The following is a 23,633-nucleotide window of genomic DNA, read 5'->3' on the forward strand; positions in this document are numbered from 1 at the left end:
GTATCCAATCTGAAATATAGAACATTAATACCTGAACACTGTACACCTGGAGACATTGTATCCAATCCGAAATATAGAACATTAATACCTGAACACTGTACACCTGGAGACATTGTATCCAATCTGAAATATAGAATATGAACACCTGAACACTGTACACCTGGAGACATTGTATCCAATCCAAAATATAGAACATTAATACCTGAACACTGTACACCTGGAGACATTGTATCCAATCCGAAATATAGAACATTAATACCTGAACACTGTACACCTGGAGACATTGTATCCAATCCAAAATATAGAACATTAATACCTGAACACTGTACACCTGGAGACATTGTATCCAATCTGAAATATAGAACATTAATACCTGAACACTGTACACCTGGAGACATTGTATCCAATCTGAAATATAGAATATGAACACCTGAACACTGTACACCTGGAGACATTGTATCCAATCTGAAATATAGAACATTAATACCTGAACACTGTACACCTGGAGACATTGTATCCAATCCGAAATATAGAACATTAATACCTGAACACTGTACACCTGGAGACATTGTATCCAATCCGAAATATAGAACATTAATACCTGAACACTGTACACCTGGAGACATTGTATCCAATCCCAAATATAGAACATTAATACCTGAACACTGCAGATACATTATTATTTATATTTCCAGGGACAAAATAAGGAACATGTTTTTTAAAGACATTATTGGGGACATTTCCAGGGACAATATGAGGGACATTGTGAACAGCTGTCTGAGCGCTCCGGCTGGTTGCAGTTCCTCTTTCCTGCCGATAGGTGTCGCCCAAGGACCGTCCGTCTCCACGTTGTGTACACAGACTACATCTCCCGGCATTCCTAGAGAAAAGGGGCGGGGCCTGAGAGGTGCAGCAACACGGAGGAGAAAGATGGCGGCTGGGAGCCGAGGAGACAGGTGAGAGACCGGGGGGAGGGGAGAGCCCAGAGTGTACCCCGATATTATCCTATATACCCCCCTCTGTATACAGCTTATTGTACACCGCCACCTCCACTGCTACCGACATACACGGGTCATGTCATTATCACACCTGTATATAGAGATCCCTTCCCCCCCCATCACCCCGAATATATCTATATTATAGAGATTATCACCGAGATCACCCCAATAATTATTATATGTAAAGAGAAATCTACCTGTATACTCCCCTCCCCCCTCTGTATACATCTCCCCTCCCCCCTCTGTATACATCTCCCCTCCCCCCCCCTGTATACATCTCCCCTCCCCCCCTCTGTATACATCTCCCCTCCCCCCCTCTGTATACATCTCCCCCTCCCCCCCTCTGTATACATCTCCCCCTCCCCCCTCTGTATACATCTCCCCCTCCCCCCTCTGTATACATCTCCCCCTCCCCCCTCTGTATACATCTCCCCTCCCCCCTCTGTATACATCTCCCCTCCCCCCTCTGTATACATCTCCCCTCCCCCCTCTGTATACATCTCCCCTCCCCCCTCTGTATACATCTCCCCTCCCCCCCTCTGTATACATCTCCCCTCCCCCCCCTCTGTATACATCTCCCCTCCCCCCCCTCTGTATACATCTCCCCTCCCCCCCCTCTGTATACATCTCCCCTCCCCCCCCTCTGTATACATCTCCCCTCCCCCCCCTCTGTATACATCTCCCCTCCCCCCCCTCTGTATACATCTCCCCTCCCCCCCCTCTGTATACATCTCCCCTCCCCCCCCTCTGTATACATCTCCCCTCCCCCCCCTCTGTATACATCTCCCCTCCCCCCCCTCTGTATACATCTCCCCTCCCCCCCCTCTGTATACATCTCCCCTCCCCCCCCTCTGTATACATCTCCCCTCCCCCCCCTCTGTATACATCTCCCCTCCCCCCCTCTGTATACATCTCCCCTCCCCCCCTCTGTACATCTCCCCTCCCCCCTCTGTGTACATCTCCCCTCCCCCCCTCTGTGTACATCTCCCCTCCCCCCCTCTGTGTACATCTCCCCTCCCCCCCTCTGTATACATCTCCCCTCCCCCCCTCTGTATACATCTCCCCCCCCCCCCTGTATACATCTCCCCCCCCCCCCTGTATACATCTCCCCTCCCCCCTCTGTATACATCTCTACTCCTCCCCCTCCCCTCTGTATACATCTCTACTCCTCCCCCTCCCCTCTGTGTACTTCTCTACTCCTCCCCCCCCCCTGTATACATCTCCCCCCCCCCCCCTGTATACATCTCCCCCCCCCCCCCTGTATACATCTCCCCTCCCCCCTCTGTATACATCTCTACTCCTCCCCCTCCCCTCTGTGTACTTCTCTACTCCTCCCCCTCCCCTCCGTGTACTTCTCTACTCCTCCCCCTCCCCTCCGTGTACAGCTCTACTCCTCCCCCTCCCCTCCGTGTACAGCTCTACTCCTCCCCCTCCCCTCTGTGTACAGCTCTACTCCTCCCCCTCCCCTCTGTGTACAGCTCTACTCCTCCCCCTCCCCTCTGTGTACAGCTCTACTCCTCCCCCTCCCCTCTGTGTACTTCTCTACCCCTCCCCCTCCCCTCTGTGTACAGCTCTACTCCTCCCCCTCCCCTCTGTGTACAGCTCTACTCCTCCCCCTCCCCTCTGTGTACAGCTCTACTCCTCCCCTCTGTGTACTTCTCTACCCCTCCCCCTCCCCTCTGTGTACAGCTCTACTCCTCCCCCTCCCCTCTGTGTACAGCTCTACTCCTCCCCCTCCCCTCTGTGTACAGCTCTACTCCTCCCCCTCCCCTCTGTGTACAGCTCTACTCCTCCCCCTCCCCTCTGTGTACTTCTCTACCCCTCCCCCTCCCCTCTGTGTACAGCTCTACTCCTCCCCCTCCCCTCTGTGTACAGCTCTACTCCTCCCCCTCCCCTCTGTGTACAGCTCTACTCCTCCCCCTCCCCTCTGTGTACAGCTCTACTCCTCCCCCTCCCCTCTGTGTACAGCTCTACTCCTCCCCCTCCCCTCTGTGTACAGCTCTACCTCTCCCTCTAGTGACAATGGATCTCCCAGCACCCTCTGATGACATACACATATATTCAGTGCTGGATCTATGTTCCCTTCCCCCGCGTTCTCCCTGAAATGAAGCCCCGCCCCCTTCTATACTGAGATGGGTGGAGGAATTTTGATGGTGTTATTGTGGTGAATTTGTTGTCAGTCACATGATGTGTTTAAATTGGAGGCTGTGATTGGAGGGTGGGCTGTGATTGGGAGGGTGGGCTGTGATTGGAGGCTGTGATTGGGAGGGTGGGCTGTGATTGGAGGCTGTGATTGGGAGGGTGGGCGGTGATTGGAGGCTGTGATTGGGAGGGTGAGCTGTGATTGGGAGGGTGAGCTGTGATTGGGAGGGTGGGCTGTGATTGGGAGGGTGGGCTGTGATTGGAGGCTGTGATTGGGAGGGTGGGCTGTGATTGGGAGGGTGGGCTGTGATTGGAGGCTGTGATTGGGAGGGTGGGCGGTGATTGGAGGCTGTGATTGGGAGGGTGGGCGGTGATTGGAGGCTGTGATTGGGAGGGTGGGCTGTGATTGGAGGCTGTGATTGGGAGGGTGGGCTGTGAGCTGTAAGGGGAGGGTGGGCTGTGATTGGGAGGGTGGGCTGTGATTGGGAGGGTGGGCTGTGATTGGGAGGGTGGGGTGTGATTGGGAGGGTGGGCTGTGATTGGAGGCTGTGATTGGAGGGTGGGCTGTGATTGGGAGGGTGGGCTGTGATTGGGAGGGTGGAGGGTGAGCTGTAAGGGGAGGGTAGGGTGTGATTGGGGGGGGAGGGTGTGATTGGGAGGCTGGGCTGTGATTGGGAGGCTAGAGGGTGGAGGGTGAGCTGTGATTGGAGGGTGGGCTGTGATTGGAGGGTGGGCTGTGATTGGAGGGTGGGCTGTGATTGGGAGGGTGGGCTGTGATTGGGAGGGTGGGCTGTGATTGGGAGGGTGGGCTGTGATTGGGAGGGTGGGCTGTGATTGGGAGGGTGGGGTGTGATTGGGAGGGTGGGCTGTGATTGGAGGCTGGGCTGTGATTGGAGGGTGGAGGGTGGGCTGTGATTGGGAGGGTGGAGGGTGAGCTGTAAGGGGAGGGTAGGGTGTGATTGGGGGGGGAGGGTGTGATTGGGAGGCTGGGCTGTGATTGGGAGGCTGGGCTGTGATTGGGAGGCTAGAGGGTGGAGGGTGAGCTGTGATTGGAGGGTGGGCTGTGATTGGAGGGTGGGCTGTGATTGGAGGGTGGAGGGTGAGCTGTGATGGGAGGATGGGCGATTGGGAGGGTGGGCTGTGATTGGGAGGGTGGGGCTGTGATTGGGAGGGTGGGGCTGTGATTGGGAGGGTGGGGCTGTGATTGGGAGGGTGGGGCTGTGATTGGGAGGGTGGGGCTGTGATTGGAAGGGTGAGCTGTGATTGGGAGGGTGGGGCTGTGATGGGAGGGTGGGGCTGTGATGGGAGGGTGTGATGGGAGGGTGGGGCTGTGATGGGAGGGTGTGATTGGAGGGCGGGCTGTGATGGGAGGGTGTGATTGGAGGGCGGGCTGTGATGGGAGGGTGGGGCTGTGATGGGAGGGTGGGGCTGTGATGGGAGGGTGGGGCTGTGATGGGAGGGTGTGATGGGAGGGTGGGGCTGTGATGGGAGGGTGGGGCTGTGATGGGAGGGTGGGGCTGTGATGGGAGGGTGGGGCTGTGATGGGAGGGTGTGATGGGAGGGTGGGGCTGTGATGGGAGGGTGTGATGGGAGGGTGGGGCTGTGATGGGAGGGTGTGATTGGAGGGCGGGCTGTGATGGGAGGGTGTGATTGGAGGGCGGGCTGTGATGGGAGGGTGTGATTGGAGGGCGGGCTGTGATGGGAGGGTGTGATTGGAGGGCGGGCTGTGATGGGAGGGTGTGATTGGAGGGCGGGCTGTGATGGGAGGGTGTGATTGGAGGGCGGGCTGTGATGGGAGGGTGTGATTGGAGGGCGGGCTGTGATGGGAGGGTGTGATTGGAGGGCGGGCTGTGATGGGAGGGTGTGATTGGAGGGCGGGCTGTGATGGGAGGGTGTGATTGGGGGGGGGGGAGGGCGGGCTGTGATTGGGGGGGAGGGCGTGATTGGAGGGTGGAGGGTGAGCTGTGATGGGAGGATGGGCGATTGGGAGGGTGGGCTGTGATTGGGAGGGTGGAGGGTGGGCTGTGATGGGAGGGTGGAGGGTGGGGCTGTGATTGGGAGGGTGGGGCTGTGATTGGGAGGGTGGGGCTGTGATGGGAGGGTGTGATTGGAGGGCGGGCTGTGATGGGAGGGTGTGATTGGGGGGGGGGAGGGCGTGATTGGAGGGTGTGATGGATATAATTTGGCAGTGCAGAGATCTGTACATTGTCGCCTTCCTTTGGTTGGATACTTTGTATTCTATTATTATTTTGTATTTATATAATATATACACATTGGAAGTTCCTTATTGTGACCGGACATCAGCACAGTATGTGGATCCCTTTATACTGCATAGCTAACCAGAGCACACTGATAGGGGGTAGAAATCGGAGAGATGAGCTAATTACTCTACTGCTTCTCCTTTCTCTGTCCAATCACAGCCTGGGGGAGTGGCAAGACCTTAAGTGTCACTTAACTGCAGCAGAAAATAGTCAGGTCTCCTTCCTTGCCAGATGGAATTTGCTGTGTGACAGAGCTGTGTACATCTAATAACTGGATGGACAGACATACCAAATCTTATTTAGCATTTATTTCACTCTGTAATGTGCCTATCCTGGCTCTGACCTCCTGTGTACCCCATGAGCCTGCTGACTATAGCTGACCTCTGACCTCTGTGTACTCCGAGAGCCTGCTGACTATAACTGACCCCTGTGTACCCTAAGAGCCGCTGTCTATAGCTGACCTCTGTGTACCCCAAGAGCCTGTTGGCTATAGCTGACCTCTGTGTACCCCAAGAGCCTGTTGGCTAAAGCTGACTTCTGTGTACTCCGAGAGCCTGCTGGCTATAGCTGACCTCTGTGTACCCCGAGAGCCTGTTGGCTGTAGCTGACCTCTGTGTACCCCGAGAGCCTGTTGGCTATAGCTGACCTCTGTGTACCCCGAGAGCCTGTTGGCTGTAGCTGACCTCTGTGTACCCCAAGAGCCTGTTGGCTGTAGCTGACCTCTGTGTACCCCAAGAGCCTGTTGGCTGTAGCTGACCTCTGTGTACCCCAAGAGCCTGTTGGCTGTAGCTGACCTCTGTGTACCCCAAGAGCCTGTTGGCTGTAGCTGACCTCTGTGTACCCCAAGAGCCTGTTGGCTGTAGCTGACCTCTGTGTACCCCAAGAGCCTGTTGGCTGTAGCTGACCTCTGTGTACCCCAAGAGCCTGTTGGCTGTAGCTGACCTCTGTGTACCCCAAGAGCCTGTTGGCTGTAGCTGACCTCTGTGTACCCCAAGAGCCTGTTGGCTGTAGCTGACCTCTGTGTACCCCAAGAGCCTGTTGGCTGTAGCTGACCTCTGTGTACCCCAAGAGCCTGTTGGCTGTAGCTGACCTCTGTGTACCCCAAGAGCCTGTTGGCTGTAGCTGACCTCTGTGTACCCCAAGAGCCTGTTGGCTGTAGCTGACCTCTGTGTACCCCAAGAGCCTGTTGGCTGTAGCTGACCTCTGTGTACCCCAAGAGCCTGTTGGCTATAGCTGACCTCTGTGTACCCCAAGAGCCTGTTGGCTGTAGCTGACCTCTGTGTACCCCAAGAGCCTGTTGGCTGTAGCTGACCTCTGTGTACCCCAAGAGCCTGTTGGCTGTAGCTGACCTCTGTGTACCCCAAGAGCCTGTTGGCTGTAGCTGACCTCTGTGTACCCCAAGAGCCTGTTGGCTGTAGCTGACCTCTGTGTACCCCAAGAGCCTGTTGGCTGTAGCTGACCTCTGTGTACCCCAAGAGCCTGTTGGCTGTAGCTGACCTCTGTGTACCCCAAGAGCCTGTTGGCTGTAGCTGACCTCTGTGTACCCCAAGAGCCTGTTGGCTGTAGCTGACCTCTGTGTACCCCAAGAGCCTGTTGGCTGTAGCTGACCTCTGTGTACCCCAAGAGCCTGTTGGCTGTAGCTGACCTCTGTGTACCCCAAGAGCCTGTTGGCTGTAGCTGACCTCTGTGTACCCCAAGAGCCTGTTGGCTGTAGCTGACCTCTGTGTACCCCAAGAGCCTGTTGGCTGTAGCTGACCTCTGTGTACCCCAAGAGCCTGCTGACTGCACTGACCCCTTAGTGGCCAATTCGCAGAATGCCCCCCCCCCCCCCCCATAACGCTCTACTCGCCCCTTATTGGCTAAATCTTTGCAGAATAGACTGTCCTTGTATTTTGACTCTAGATCGCCCCCTGTGGTCAGTGTAATGGAGTTTTATTCAAACAATGCGCTAGCCATAATTTTAGCCATTTTTGGGGTAGAATATAAAAGGATGTGCTGAGTAAATAGATACCAAACACGTCAAGCCTTAAAATTGCCTGTGAAATGGAAGACAAACGTCCATACCCAAAATTGCAGGAATATAAAAGTTTTTACACCTCAGAGTTTAGGGACGCACGTTTGGCTGCGTTTGCGCATTTTTGCGTGTATTCATCCAGACACGCGTCCATGCATCAAAGGCACACAAGCCTTTTTTTGTTTCCATCACAGCGTAAGGGCTCATTCACAATGGCAGTTTGGGGGGCGGTAAAAGCAAGCAATTGAGCCGTGGTTTTTATTTTAATGGAAGCCCCTCCCACTTTTTTTTTTTTTTTTTTCAGCTCCAGTCCGCCCCCTGCTTTCTCTCTTGTCTAGGTGAGACGTCGGCAGACTCCTGGGATATTCGCCTCACCTATCGCAGAGGGCTACGGTAGCTGGAGGAGCACGTATCGGGGGGGGGGAGGGTGGGCCACTGCCTGAACTAGGAAGACAGCCAGCCCCTGATGACATCTGGCGTGCAACACAGGATATAGCATGATGACTGCAGACCGACGCAGGATTTGCTGGGCATGTGAGGATATTTTTTAAACTTAACAGGTGGGGGGGGGGGGGTAGGTAGGTTCCTTTTTTGAAGGGAAAGTTCATCTTTTTACAAAACATGAACTGACGCCAAATATCCCGACCACCCCCCTGGGGCAGCCACGACGCCCCCTGCTGTAGTGCTCCATACACTGCAATACACAGCCCCAGACTGAGTATCCATTATAATGTTACAATGGCATTGGTCAGTGCAGCCTACGTGACCGTACTGACCAATGAGAAGCGTATCTGAGGTGGCTGCTTTTGATAGTCCTGTCCCAGAAAGAAGCTCTTCTTCTCATTGGTCAGGTGGTTGTGCTGACCAATGTGTGCATGCCATTGTAGGCATTCTATGGGATGCTCGCTCTGGGGGGCTGAGTATTGTGGTCTGCAGGGGCAGCCAGAATATTTGAGGTTCATTCAGCGTGAAAAAAAGCTGAACTTACCTTTTTTAGGAGCGGACACCCCCACAAACTGTTTGTCCATGTGCCAGCTCTCCCTTATTTGCTCAGTCCTGGTCCACTGATGAGTGCTGATGGAGGACGCGTGACCCCACCCCCACCATAACACGGTGCTGCTATGCGGCCATTACACGCTTAGATGGTGCGGAATTCTTCTCTAAAGGGCCCATTGATGAGCAGAAGATAAATAGATCTGCTGTGACCTTCTGTCTGCTAGTTTTCCCCCGTCTGTAGCGGGAGGTGAGGACAGTCTGCCGTCTGACCGATGTACTAGATGTATCTAATGTTTTTTCATTCAGTGCCGGTTCGTACCTTTCATCCGCGTTCCCATGTGATTCCTAGACATGGTGCGACTTTTAGCCCATTCTTTTGAATAAGGTGAAATCGCACTGGATTGTTCATGCACTACTTTCCAAAAACCCATAGATCGCACACCCAGTGGAGCCATGGCTGCGTGCGTTCTCCCTCTACAAGGATTGCACTGATATATCAGCTCCCTGGTGCCCCAACATGTACAGGCAGCACAGAGAGGCTGGATCTGACTTGGACCTTTTGACCAGCTGGGATTGACGGCCTCTTCTGCCTCATTGCACAGGAGGGACCCTGGGACATGTAGTCCAACCACAAGGCATCAGACAGACTGTGTAAAGTGGGAAGCAATAGATTTTGCACTCTTCCTCTTGGTTCCTTCTGGGGGTCCTAAGTCGGGGGTCCACGTGACTGCCTGCCTGATGTGGACACTTCCTATAAGCTGTCTATCGGCAGGGTCCATTCAGGGTGCCCACTTGTCCCTGGTATCAGCCTCCTTGTCCCTGGTGAGGGCCTCCTTGTCCCTGGTGAGGGCCTCCTTGTCCCTGGTGAAGGCCTCCTTGTCCCTGGTGAGGGCCTCCTTGTCCCTGGTGACTGGCCTCCTTGTCCCTGGTGACTGGCCTCCTTGTCCCTGGTGACTGGCCTCCTTGTCCCTGGTGACTGGCCTCCTTGTCCCTGGTGACTGGCCTCCTTGTCCCTGGTGACTGGCCTCCTTGTCCCTGGTGACTGGCCTCCTTGTCCCTGGTGACTGGCCTCCTTGTCCCTGGTGACTGGCCTCCTTGTCCCCGGTGACGGCCTCCTTGTCCCCGGTGACGGCCTCCTTGTCCCCGGTGACGGCCTCCTTGTCCCCGGTGACGGCCTCCTTGTCCCCGGTGACGGCCTCCTTGTCCCTGGTGACTGGCCCCTTGTCCCTGGTGACTGGTCCCTGGTGACTGGCCCCTTGTCCCTGTTGACTGGCCCCTTGTCCCTGTTGACTGGCTCCTTGTCCCCGGTGACTGGCCCCTTGTCCCCGGTGACTGGCCCCTTGTCCCCGGTGACTGGCCCCTTGTCCCCGGTGACTGGCTCCTTGTCCCCGGTGACGGCCTCCTTGTCCCTGGTGACTGGCCCCTTGTCCCTGGTGACTGGTCCCTGGTGACTGGCCCCTTGTCCCTGGTGACTGGCCCCTTGTCCCTGTTGACTGGCTCCTTGTCCCTGGTATCAGCCTCCTTGTCCCCGGTGACTGGCCCCTTGTCCCCTGTGACTGGCCCCTTGTCCCCGGTGACTGGCCTCCTTGTCCCCGGTGACTGGCCCCTTGTCCCCGGTGACGGCCTCCTTGTCCCCGGTGACTGGCCCCTTGTCCCCGGTGACGGCCTCCTTGTCCCCGGTGACTGGCCTCCTTGTCCCCGGTGACGGCCTCCTTGTCCCCGGTGACTGGCCTCCTTGTCCCCGGTGACTGGCCCCTTGTCCCCGGTGACTGGCCCCTTGTCCCCGGTGACTGGCCCCTTGTCCCCGGTGACTGGCCCCTTGTCCCCGGTGACGGCCTCCTTGTCCCCGGTGACGGCCTCCTTGTCCCCGGTGACGGCCTCCTTGTCCCCGGTGACGGCCTCCTTGTCCCCGGTGACTGGCCTCCTTGTCCCCGGTGACTGGCCTCCTTGTCCCCGGTGACTGGCCTCCTTGTCCGCAGTGACAACGCTCAAATAACACATGTAGTTGAACTTTTGCCCTAGCGGGGATCTACATCAATTTTTGTATTTTATTCCTTGTGACAGCAATAAAAGTGTTGAAAAAAATATCTTTTTTTTTTAAAGCAACAGTGGAAAAATGAAAGTGAGCCGTCCCCCTGTAGTAGGGCGCAAAGGTGAACATGCTCACCAATCCCGCGCAAACATCGATCGTCCCACACATGTGAGATATCACCGTGACCATCAGATCACGGGTAGTAATTCCAGCACCAGACCCCCTCTGTACATATAAAGTGGTAACCTGTAAAGCAGTCCTTAAAATTTCCACTCGCCTGCTCTTATTTGGAGAGTGGAAATAAGCTGAGGGCGAGTGTGGAGCCTCATCAGAAGGAGGGGGATGAGAGAGGAGGTAAAAAAAAAAAAGTGTGTGTGTGTATGTATATATATATATATATAATTAGTGGTTCTACAGTATCTGACAAAAGTAAGGACACCCACACACTGAAGAAATGACAATGTAAAGTAGTGAGTGTACAGCTTGTATAACAGTGTAAATTTGCTGTCCAATCAAAATTACTCAACACAGCCATTAATGTCTAAACCGCTGGCAACAAAAGTCAGTACACCCCTAAGTGAAAATGTCCACATTGGGCCCAATTAGCCATTTTCCCTCCCCGGTGTCATGTGACTCGCTAGTGTTACAAGGTCTCAGGTGTGAATGGGGAGCAGGTGTGTTAAATTTGATGTTATCGCTCTCACTCTCTCATACTGGTCACTGGAAGTTCAACATGGTACCTCATGGTCTGAGCACTGACAGGCTGACCCCCCACCCCTACAACCTCTGCAGCAATGCTGGCAGCACTCATACGTCTATTTCCCAAAGACAACCTCTGGATATGACGCTGAGCACGTGACCTCAACTTCTTTGGTGGACCATGGCGAGGTCTGTTCTGAGTGGAACCTGTCCTGTTATACCGCTGTATGGTCTTGGCCACCGTGCTGCAGCTCAGTTTCAGGGTCTTGGCAATCTTCTTATAGCCTAGGCCATCTTTATGTAGAGCAACCATTCTTTTTTTCAGATCCTCAGAGATTTATTTGCCATGAGGTGCCATGTTGAACTTCCAGTGACCAGTATGAGAGAGTGAGAGCGAAAACACCAAATTTAACACACCTGCTCCCCATTCACACCTGAGACCTTGTAACACTAACGAGTCACATGACACCGGGGAGGGAAAATGGCTAATTGGGCCCAATTTGGACATTTTCAGTTAGAGGTGTACTCACTTTTGTTGCCAGCGGTTTAGACATTAATCACTTCCAGACCGCCGCACGCCGATATACGTCCTAAGTTTGAAGAGGAATATCGTTGTTATGGCAGCAGCTAGCTGCCATAAAACCCTGGTATCCTCGTCTTCAGCCGGCGGTCCACTTTCCGATAAGAGTGGTCTCTGCGGCGGATTTGCCGCAAGATCACTTTTATCGGCCGAATGAGAGGGGTGCCGTCCCCTCCCGCTGCGCTCCGGTACCCTCCGCCGCTTACCGGAGCCATCGGCAGCAGCGGAGGCGATCGGATCTTCACCCTTGGTGGGTATGGAGACGAGTGAGGGGAAGATGACCCCCACCCATCTCCATAACATTGCATGGCGAAAGCGACATCAAAACAACACTTCCGCCCATAGCTCCTAAAGGGCCATTTTTTTTTTTTTTTATTTACTTTTTTTAATCTATTTTTTTTTAATTGCATTTTAGTGTAAATATGAGATGTGAAGTCTTTTTGACCCCCCAGATCTCATATTTAAGAGGTCCTGTCATGCTTTTTTTTTCTATTACAAGGGATGTTTACATTCCTTGTAATAGGAATAAAAGTGACACCATTTTTTTTTTTTTAATATAAAAATAAAAGGTAAAATAAGAAAAAAAAATTTTTTTGAAACGCACCCCGTCCTGCCGATCTCGCGTGCAGAAGCGAATGCATACGTGAGTAGCGCCCGAATATGAAAACAGCGTTCAAACCACATGTGAGGTATCGCCGCGATCGTCAGAGCGAGAGCAATAATTCTAACCCTAGACCTTCTCTGTAACTCAAAACATGCAACCTGTAGATTTTTTTTTTTTTTTTAAACATCACCTATGGAGATTTTTAAGAGTAAAAGTTTGTCGCCATTCCACGAACGGGCGCAATATTGAAGCGTGACATGTTGGGTATCAATTAACTCTGCGTAGCATTATCTTTCACAATGTAAAAAAAAGTTGGGCTAACTTTACTGTTGTCTTATTTTTTTTTCATTAAAAAAATTTATTTTTGCCAAAAAAGGTGCGCTTGTAAGACCGCTGCGCAAATATGGTGTGACATAAAGTATTGGAACAACCGCCATTTTATTCTCTAGGGTGTTAGAAAAAAAATGTATAATGTTTGGGGGTTCTAAGTAATTTTCTAGCAAAAAAAAAAAAAAAAACTGTTTTTAACAACAAGAAAGAGGCTCGGGGCTGAAGTGGTTAATGGCTGAGTAATTTTGATTGGACAGCAAATTTACACTGTTATACAAGCTGTACACTCACTACTTTACATTGTAGACAAGTGTCATTACTTCAGTGTTGTCACATGAAAAGACTGAGGGGTGTACTTACTTTTGTGAGATACTGTAAGTAGTTTTCTTTCTATCTAAAGTGGAATGGTTAAAAAAAAAATGGCACCTTTTTATGTATTAAGAAAAAAAAAGAGGAAGTTGGGTGTCACTACCGGTAGTGTCGGTCGTTGACATTCCGATCGCTGGTCATTTTTTTTTTTTTTTTTTTTTTACAATTATTATTATTGTTGTGTTCAGTTAGCCGTTGCCATCTGTGCACTTTTTTTTTTTTTTTTTGTTCTGATAACGATCGAATAAAAAGAAGATTGATTACCTCTCACGCCATCAACAGAAAAACGCAAACGGTGACAGAGCCCTATTGATCTGGTGGAATTAATTGTACAATGTAATTATCTGGGAAGTGATTGAGCTTGTAGTGAAGGCGGATCTCTAGTCCTCGCCATAGAGTCCGGGATATGAGTGATGGAGGATGGGCTCCGGGATATGAGTGATGGAGGATGGGCTCCGGGATGTGAGGGATGGAGGATGGGCTCCGGGATGTGAGGGATGGAGGATGGGCTCCGGGATATGAGGGATGGAGGATGGGCTCCGGGATGTGAGGGATGGAGGATGGGCTCCGGGATGTGAGGGATGGAGGATGGGCTCCGGGATGTGAGGGATGGAGGATGGGCTCCGGGATATGAGGGATGGAGGATGGGCTCCGGGATATGAGGGATGGAGGATGGGCTCCGGGATATGAGGGATGGAGGATGGGCTCCGGGATATGAGGGATGGAGGATGGGCTCCGGGATATGAGGGATGGAGGATGGGCTCTGGGATATGAGGGATGGAGGATGGGCTCCGGGATATGAGGGATGGAGGATGGGCTCCGGGATATGAGGGATGGAGGATGGGCTCCGGGATATGAGGGATGGAGGATGGGCTCCGGGATATGAGGGATGGAGGATGGGCTCCGGGATATGAGGGATGGAGGATGGGCTCCGGGATATGAGGGATGGAGGATGGGCTCCGGGATATGAGGGATGGAGGATGGGCTCTGGGATATGAGGGATGGAGGATGGGCTCCGGGATATGAGGGATGGAGGATGGGCTCCGGGATATGAGGGATGGAGGATGGGCTCTGGGATATGAGGGATGGAGGATGGGCTCCGGGATATGAGGGATGGAGGATGGGCTCCGGGATATGAGGGATGGAGGATGGGCTCTGGGATATGAGGGATGGAGGATGGGCTCTGGGATATGAGGGATGGAGGATGGGCTCTGGGATATGAGGGATGGAGGATGGGCTCCGGGATATGAGGGATGGAGGATGGGCTCCTAGTAGTGGGTTGGACTCTCTTTGTCCTTCATTCTTGGTGGCACAGATACAACAAGGTGTCGGAAACGTTCCTCAGAGAACACAGTTGCTGCAGATTTGTCGGCTGCCCATCCATGATGCCAGTCTCCCATTCCACCACATCTCAAAGGTCCTCTGTTTTTCCTCCACACAACTGCCGCTCACTGGATATTTTCTCTTTTTCCCACCATTCTCTGTAATCCCGAGAGATGATTGTGTGTGAAAATCCCAGAAATACTCAGACTGGTCCGTCTACCACCAACAACCATGCCACGTTCAAAGTCATCGAGATCCCATTTCTTCCCCCCCATTCTGATGCTCGGTTTAAACTTCAGCAAGTTGTCTTCACCACATCTAGGTGCCTCAATGCATTGAGTTGCTGCCATGTGATTGGCTGATTAGCAATTTGTGTTACCAAGCAAATGTACAGGTGTACCTAATAAAGTGGCCGGTGATTGTATATATCACAACAGGTTTATGAGGCTTAGCTTGGCTCAGGAGCTGACAGTCTGTGAGGTGAAGTGTATACAGCATGTTGTCTGCTTGTCTGTCAGTTCTCCTTCCATAAATCTGCCTCTTGTCCTCTTCGTGTCACATAAGTGCGCACCCCCCCCCCCCCGTCCCCCCCCCATCCCCCCTCATGTGTCCTTCACACCAGGATAGCAGGAAAGTCACACATTGTTCTCCCTTAACATTGGTGTTCCTCTCTCATTGTCTGTGCTTTTTATATCTCTACATTGTTTCTGTTTTCTCATAGAATATAATTATTTGATTTCGTGTCAAAAATTAAATCCTCCCTCCCACCTCCCCTTCAGTCTTGTACAGCTGCCCCCCCGGCTCCTCCCCTTCAGTCTTGTACGGGTGCCCCGGCTCCTCCCCTTCAGTCTTGTATGGGTGCTCCCCCAGCTCCCCCCCTTCAGTCTTGTATGGGGGCTCCCCCCCCTTCAGTCTTGTATGGGGGCTCCCCCCCCTTCAGTCTTGTATGGGGGCTCCCCCCCCTTCAGTCTTGTATGGGGGCTCCCCCGGCTCCCCCCCTTCAGTCTTGTACGGGTGCTCCCCCGGCTCCCCCCCTTCAGTCTTGTATGGGTGCTCCCCCGGCTCCCCCCCTTCAGTCTTGTATGGGTGCCCCCCCCCCGGCTCCCCCCCCTTCAGTCTTGTATGGGTGCTCCCCCAGCTCCCCCCCTTCAGTCTTGTATGGGGGCTCCCCCCTTCAGTCTTGTATGGGGGCTCCCCCCCCTTCAGTCTTGTATGGGTGCCCCCCCCCTTCAGTCTTGTACAGGTTCCCCCGGCTCCTCCCCTTCAGTCTTGTACAGGTGCCTCGGCTCCTCCCCTTCAGTCTTGTACGGGTGCCCCCCCGGCTCCTCCCCTTCAGTCTTGTACGGGTGCCCCCCCGGCTCCCCCCTTCAGTCTTGTACGGGTGCCCCCCCGGCTCCCCCCCTTCAGTCTTGTATGGGTTCCCCCCCCGGCTCCCCCCCTTCAGTCTTGTATGGGTGCTCCCCCCCTTCAGTCTTGTATGGGGGCTCCCCCCTTCAGTCTTGTACGGATGCCCCCCCGGCTCCCCCCCTTCAGTCTTGTATGGGTGCCCCCCCCCCGGCTCCCCCCCTTCAGTCTTGTATGGGTGCTCCCCCAGCTCCCCCCCTTCAGTCTTGTATGGGGGCTCCCCCCTTCAGTCTTGTATGGGGGCTCCCCCCCTTCAGTCTTGTATGGGTGCCCCCCCCCGGCCCCCCCCTTCAGTCTTGTACAGGTTCCCCCGGCTCCTCCCCTTCAGTCTTGTACAGGTTCCCCCGGCTCCTCCCCTTCAGTCTTGTACAGGTGCCTCGGCTCCTCCCCTTCAGTCTTGTACGGGTGCCCCCCCGGCTCCTCCCCTTCAGTCTTGTATGGGTTCCCCCCCCGGCTCCCCCCCTTCAGTCTTGTATGGGTGCTCCCCCCCTTCAGTCTTGTATGGGGGCTCCTCCCCTTCAGTCTTGTACGGGTGCCCCCCCGGCTCCTCCCCTTCAGTCTTGTATGGGTGCTCCCCCGGCTCCCCCCCTTCAGTCTTGTATGGGTGCTCCCCCGGCTCCCCCCCTTCAGTCTTGTATGGGTGCTCCCCCGGCTCCCCCCCTTCAGTCTTGTATGGGTGCTCCCCCGGCTCCCCCCCTTCAGTCTTGTATGGGTGCTCCCCCGGCTCCTCCCCTTCAGTCTTGTATGGGTGCTCCCCCGGCTCCCCCCCTTCAGTCTTGTACGGGTGCCCCCCGGCTCCTCCCCTTCAGTCTTGTATGGGTGCCCCCCCGGCTCCTCCCCTTCAGTCTTGTATGGGTCCCCCCCCGGCTCCCCCCCTTCAGTCTTGCGCAGGGGCACTGGCTCCTCCCCTTCTTTGCACACTGTGATCTTCTCACAATGTGCATTAGAACCTGCAGCAAGTCATGTAGAGCCCCGCCTCATTTCCCGACATCCAACATCATCCAGCCCTTTCCTCCCCATGCTGGCCCGCCCCTTTCATTGAATAGATTAACCCCTCAGGTGCCGGCACCCTTTTGTATGTTCGGTCACAGGGTCAGCCGGACAAACAGGACAATATTAGATGGATAAAGTAAAAAAAGTGCAGCGTAAAGGGAGCCCTTTTCTGGGTGACTGCCCCGGACACAGGGTAGATTCTTTTTACTGCGGACATAAAGTGAGGGGAATGAGAAGAGGAGGAATAACTCCCGGCAGCTTTATAAGATGTCAGTATTGATCGTTCCCAGGAGGAGTTATCAGCATAATAATCAATAATCCTCTATGGTGACAGTCTGGAACCAATGTCATGTGACCACATGGGTATTATTGTCAGGGTCACTCCCTCCGCCTCCACCATACCACGCAGTGATCGGTGTTGGCACCTTCCTCGGCCCTGGCATGTTGCGGCACGGAGAAGGGTGTGCAGAGTCACATGAGACGCTGTAATGATTGTGTAATCCCAGCGCTGAGTCTCCCGGCACCCAAATACACAAACACACCGAGGTGCACAGAGCCGGGGGGCCTGGAGGACGTTCAGGAGCTCACACGATCGATCCGCGCTCAGACTGGCAGGGAATACGATCACTTGTGCCACGGGTCATGTGATTTTTAGACACACTAAGTCACACAAATCGCAGCCCATGTATTGGAATGGAAGCCGTTCATATTTGTGTGACTTAGGCCCCTTTCACACTTGTGCGACTTTTCCTGCGACTTTAGACATCAGAGTCGCATGTCAAGTCGTACCCCTATGATTTCCAATGATAACCATTCATATCTGTGCGACCTCAAGTCCTCTTTGGTCCCACTTTCCCTGAAATCTCGGGCACACAATCGCACGTCTTTGTAGTCACGGCTGTGTGAAAGGGGCCTTGGGCTCGGTTCACACTGCAGCGATGCGGCAGCCCTGCGAATCCACTGCGGGTTCCCACATCGCATGTCTCCCGGAGGCAGGTCACACTGCCCTATGCCAACTGCTGGGAGAGTCAATTGAAAGTCAATAACACCCCCAAATCAGTTTACATATCGCAGCGCAAAGTTCAAGTTCGGACAGGAATCTGAACACCCGTGCGATCCGATTCTGCTGCGGAGCAAAGAAAAGGCTCCTGTGCGAGCTTGGTCCAAATGCAATGCAAATTCAGCCATACTATCTGTATGGCTGAAATCGCATCGCACAAACGCATGTATTTTGCACAGCAGTGCGGTACGAATCACATCCGATGTCGGATATCGCTACAGTGGGAAGCGGCCCTCAAAGGTTCCTGCACTACGTTGATGTGACTTTCACACGACTCAAGTGCCATAGACTGCAAATGTAAACCCTCTCAAAAGTCACATCTTAATGTTCTCAATATGACAATTGTACAACAGTCAAAGCCAACTACTACTCAAGTAGCATCAAAGTAGTGCAGGAACCTTTTGTATGTCAAAGTTGAATGTTGGGGTTAAGGGCTATGGTCAGAGTTGGGGTTAATGGCTAGGGTCAGAGTTGGGGTTAAGGGCTAGGTTTAGGGATAACGGTTACGGCTAAGGGCTAGAGTTAGGGCTAAGGTTAGGGTTAAATGTTAGGGTTAGGCTCGGTTCACACGGGGGCGACTTGTCAGGCGACCTAGCTGCCTGACAAGTCGCCTCCCGTTCTGTACAATGGAACCGTTCTAATCGGAGTGACGCAAGTCGCTCCGACTTAGAAGAAAGGTTCCTGTACTACTTTGGGGGCGGCTTGCATAGACTTCTATACAGAAGTCGTCTTGCAAGTCGCCGCGGCAGTCGTGTGCAGGTCGCCTCGGTGAGGCGACCTGCAAGTCGTGCCGCTTCTAATGTGAACCGGCGCTTAGAGTTAAAGGTGAGAACTAGGGTTAAGGGCTAGGGTGACCATTAGGTTTAAGGGCTAGGGTTAGCATAGGGTTAAGGGCTAGTATCGGCATTAGGGTCAAGGGCTAGGGTTAAAGGTTAGGGTTAAGGGCTAGTATTAGTGTTCAGGGCTAGGATTGAAGTTAGGGTTACAGTTAGGGTTGAGGGCTAGGGTTAGGGGTAAGGGCTAGGATTAGGTTATAGGGCTAGGGTTAGCATTAGGGCTAGGGTTAAGGGATAGGGTTAAATGTTAGGGTTAGAGTTAAGGGCTAGGGTTAAAGGTGAGAGTCGGGGTCAAGGGCTAGGGTGACGGTTAGGGTTAAGGGTTAGCATTAGGGTTAAGGACTAGGGTTAAAGTTAAAGATTAGGGTTAAAGGCTAGGATTATGGTTAAGGGCTAGGATTGGAGTTAGGGTTTAGGGCAAGGGTTAGCGTTGGGGTTAAGGGCTAGGGTCACAGTTAGCGTTAAGGGCTAGGGTTAGCGTTAGGTTTAAGGGCTGGGGTTAGAGTTAGGGTTAGAGTTGGTGTTACGGTTAAAGGTTAAGGGCTAGAGTTAGGGTTAAGGGCTAAGGGTTAGTTAGGGTTAAGGGCTAAGGGTTAGAGTTAGGGTTAAGGGCTAGGGTTAGAGATAGGGTTCGAGTTATCGTAGGGGAAGTAGTCAGGTAGGTAAGGTGAGATTGTTAGATGTACGAAACCTTCTTAGAAGTGGGGGAATGTTTTTCAATATGGGGGTGGGGGAAGGTTAGGAGTCAGGTAGGTGGGTGAGGTTGGAGGTTCAAACATTTCTTAGAAGTGAGGTTGGTGGAAGTACGAAACCTTCGAAGAAGTGGGGGACCAATTTCCGATGTAGGTGGGGGGGTTGGTTGGTGGAAGTACAAAATCTTTGAAGAAATTAGGGGAATGTTCTCCATTTGCGGGGGGATAATTCTAGTCAGGTAGGTGAGGGGAGATTAGTGGATGTATGAAAACCTTCATAGAAGTGGGTGAACATTCTCCAGTTGGGGGGGTGGGAGGAGTCTGGTAAGTGGGGTGAGAATGGTGGAACTACAAAATTTTTGTAGGAGTGGGGGTACGATCTTCAATTTTGGGGGTGTAGGAGGAGTTAGGAAGGTGGGGTGAGGTTGGTGAATATTCTCCAATTTGGGGGGTGTAATATAAATCAGGTAGGTGGAGTGATGGTGCAAGTACGAAACCTTAGTAGAAGTGGGGGAAAATTCTCCAATATAGGTGGGGGGGTGAAGGAGTCAGGTAGTTGTGTGCGGTTGAAAGGAGTACAAAACTTGTAGAAGTGGGGGAACATTCTCCAATTTGGGATGGGAGGGAAGAGTAGTCGGGTAGGTGAGTGAGGTTGCTGGATGTACAAAGCCTTCATAGAAGTGGGGGAAGATTCTTCAATTTGCAGGGGGGGGGGGGGGGTAGGAGTTGCCAGGTAGGTGGGTGAGGTTGATAAATATATGAAACCTTCATAGAAGTGGGGGAAAGCTCCCCAAATCGAGGGGGGGTAAGAGGAGTCGGGTAGGTAGGGTGAGGTTGGTGGATGTATGAAACCTTTATTAGAGTAAGGGAATGACCTCCAATTAGAGGGGTTGTAAAAGTAGTTAGGTAGGTGGGATGAGGTTGGTGGAAGTACGAAACCTTCATAGAAGTGGGGAAACGTTCTCCAATTTGGGTGTGGGGGGGGGGGGGGTGTAAGTGTAGTCAGGTTGGTGGGGTGAGGTTGGTGGAAGTAATGAAACCTTCATTGATGTGAGGGAACGTTCCCCAATTTGGGGTGGGGAGGGATAGGAGTAGGAGGGTGAGGTTGTAGGAAGTACGAAACCTTCTTAGAAGCGGAGGAATGTTCTCCAGTTTGGAAGGGGGGAGGGGTAAGTGCAGTCAGATAGGTGGGGTAAGGTTGGTGAAAGTATGAAACCTTTATTGGAGTGAGGGAATGACCTCCAATTAGAGGGGTTGTAAAAGTAGTCAGGTAGGTGGGGTGAGGTTGGTGGAAGTACGAAACCTTCATTGATGTGAGGGAACATTCCCCAATTTGGGGTGGGGGGGGGTGTAAGTGTAGTCAGATAGGTGGGGTGAGGTTGGTGGAAGTAAAGAAACCTTCATTGATGTGAGGGAACGTTCCCCAATTTGGGGTGGAGAGGGATAGGAGTAGGTGGGTGAGGTTGTAGGAAGTACAAAACCTTCTTAGAAGTGGAGGAATGTTCTCCTCCAATTTGGAGGGGTGGTGGTCAGTGTAGTCAGAAAGGTGGGGTAAGGTTGGTGGAAGAATGAAACCTTCAAAGCAGTGGGGGAACGTTCTCCAATTTAGGGGGGTGGAGGGGGTAGGATTAATCAGGTAGGTAGGTTGGTGGAAATGCAGGGCAGCAACACTGAAAATGGTCCTCTCTAAGATTTTGATTTGTTGTCTGAGGTTGTAGTGATTGGACTGACGTAGCCTTTTGATCGTTCTCGTCCATCAATGACTTGTCACGGTTGGTGTTTCCTATAGTAAACTTTGTGTGTAATGCAGATAGTTCCCAGCGATCGGTCTTGTGCGTTCTCTGTGAGATGAGCCGTGGTCTGCATTGTGAGGAGGTGTCAGGAATGCTGTCGCTCTCCTCTTCCATGTGATATTGATCAGTTGCTATGATTGTAGTACAGAGGTCAGGAAGTCGGGTGACACACCCCGCGCTCTATTTACATTGACTGTCTTCCTGCAGAGAGAGAAGGTCAGAGTCCGCCGGGAGGCTGTGAACGCGGAATGAGGCTCGCGCCGCCTACGTCCTGCGCTCCGTGCCGGTGGTGGGGAAGGAATCCGCGGAGTTGATTTTGGCACGGACTCCCTGGAATTGGAATGACATTTTTTTGGGAAGCTTTACAAAACTGTAAGAGTGAATTTTCATCACACATCTCTGTAGTACTGAAGCTGGTGGTGATCTCCTGCAGGGCGACGTTGGGTGCATAATGTGCGTCATTGCGTGATTTAACGATGCGGTTTTTCGGTTGTCATGCAGGCCGTTTCCCAGCGTAGTTCAGGTAGTCGGAGTGAGTTCTGTATTTAGTAGAAGACGTGTTGTTTGCTCGTACGTTTTATTGGTGTTGCAAAATAAGTGGACCTGCGCCAAGCATAAACAGGCCGCCATTGTTTACCCAAATGCTGGTCGTTCCTGATGAACCGGTTCAAGTTTGGAACTGTCGGACGCCTGCTGCCCAGTTATCCCTCCACTGGAAAATCTAAAGGGAATTTGGCAGCCAAGCAGCAGCTGCATCCAATCAGGTGCATCCGCCATTGGGGTATTTTAAACAGTAGTGAATCCAAGGATTATCGGAGACTTTAATGATGCCTCTAATAGTGACACATAATAATATATCAGTAGTTTCTTCTCATTCTCACAATTTTATTATAATAATCTTGTAAAACTGCCAATAGGCTTCAAAATGTTCCCACTGAGGACCATAGTCTACGCGTTTCACCTGGCCACTCACTTCTTCGGGCTTCTTCCAGCCTCATACAATATATAAACACACAGACTGGAGTCCTCAGCCTGAATGTTTATAAAACGCGTAGACTGCGCTTCTCAGCGTCCATATTTATAAAACGCCTCTGGACGAAGCGGAAAAAGCTGGGTGTGTTTTATACTATCTATTATATAATTGTATACAAACACCTGTTGATCCTGCGAAAAACTTTGAAATGCGGGATTCACAAATTTTTTTTGAGAATCGTTTTTGCGCATTTTGTTGCACACTTTTGAGCCTTTTACTGCTCAAATGCAGTAATTTAATGAATAAATAATAAATGACCCCCAAACTCCCCCCAAAAAGTAAATAAATTAAGTAATTATTAACCACTAATGCTAATTGTTTGACTGTGTTTTTTGAAAAACTAACATACGGTCGTGAGAGCAAACGATATTGCCACCATGTAAGGACCGTATTTGGGACCATAAATCGTTCAATGGACATAAATTAATCAGTTTCTCCTTTGTTTTTTTTGCTTGTGGGTCACATATGCGCAGCACTAACAGTTCAATTTTTAACGGGTGAGAAACACATTGACCTTTTCAATTTATCAGCTGGTTGGCAGAAGTTTTCCATACTTTTAATTTTTGCCTATAAAAAGCATAAAAACATCACAACAGATTTTCGATTTGTGCCCATTAACTGGATGAAAAAACAAACAAACTGTCCAAATGACAGATTTTCAGAAAAAAATTGTCTAGTGTATGGGCACCATAACTCTAATTGAATATTTCTTCAGCCTTGATTTAATTGATATAACACCTTCCAGAAGCTGTAGGGATGTTGATTGATTTGTGGTGAGTTTGGAAGTCATAGGATGCAGTTCTATGATGCTGATTGAGTTGTGGTGGGTTTGGAAGTCCTAGGATGCAATTCTGCGATGCTGATTGAGTTGCGGTAGGTTTGGAAGTCCTAGGATGCAATTCTGCGATGCTGATTGGGTTGCGGTGGGTTTGGAGGTCCTAGGATGCAGTTCTGAGATACTGATTGAGTTGTGGTGGGTTTGGAGGTCCTAGGATGCAGTTCTGCGATGCTGAGTGAGTTGCGGTAGGTTTGGAGGTCCTAGGATGCAATTCTGCTATGCTGATTGGGTTGCGGTGGGTTTGGAGGTCCTAGGATGCAGTTCTGCGATGCTGAGTGAGTTGCAGTGGGTTTGGAGGTCCTAGGATGCAGTTCTGCGATGCTGAGTGAGTTGCAGTGGGTTTGGAGGTCCTAGGATGCAGTTCTGCGATGCTGAGTGAGTTGCAGTGGGTTTGGAAGTCCTAGGATGCAGTTCTGCGATGCTGAGTGAGTTGCGGTGGGTTTGGAGGTCCTAGGATGCAGTTCTGCGATGCTGAGTGAGTTGCAGTGGGTTTGGAAGTCCTAGGATGCAGTTTTGAGATACTGATTGAGTTGTGGTGGGTTTGGAGGTCCTAGGATGCAGTTCTGCGATGCTGAGTGAGTTGCAGTGGGTTTGGAAGTCCTAGGATGCAGTTTTGAGATACTGATTGAGTTGCGG

General features: G+C 52.2%; 1 protein-coding gene across 2 annotated transcripts in view; it reads left to right on the plus strand.

Annotated features, from left to right (window-relative positions):
• The first annotated feature begins 885 nt into the window (after window positions 1-885).
• FHIP1B (FHF complex subunit HOOK interacting protein 1B) overlaps window positions 886-23,633 on the plus strand; it is an 85,889-nt gene continuing 63,141 nt past the window's right edge. The window contains exon 1 of one of the 2 annotated variants that reach the window (XM_073612671.1): window positions 886-956. The gene's annotated coding sequence lies outside the window, so the exon portion shown is untranslated. Of the gene's footprint in view, window positions 957-21,298; window positions 21,499-23,633 lie in introns of those variants that run through there. The other variant, XM_073612672.1, reaches the window with a different exon arrangement.

The sequence above is a fragment of the Aquarana catesbeiana genome, linkage group LG02 (assembly GCF_042186555.1).
Source record: "Aquarana catesbeiana isolate 2022-GZ linkage group LG02, ASM4218655v1, whole genome shotgun sequence".
Classification (NCBI taxonomy): domain Eukaryota; kingdom Metazoa; phylum Chordata; class Amphibia; order Anura; family Ranidae; genus Aquarana; species Aquarana catesbeiana.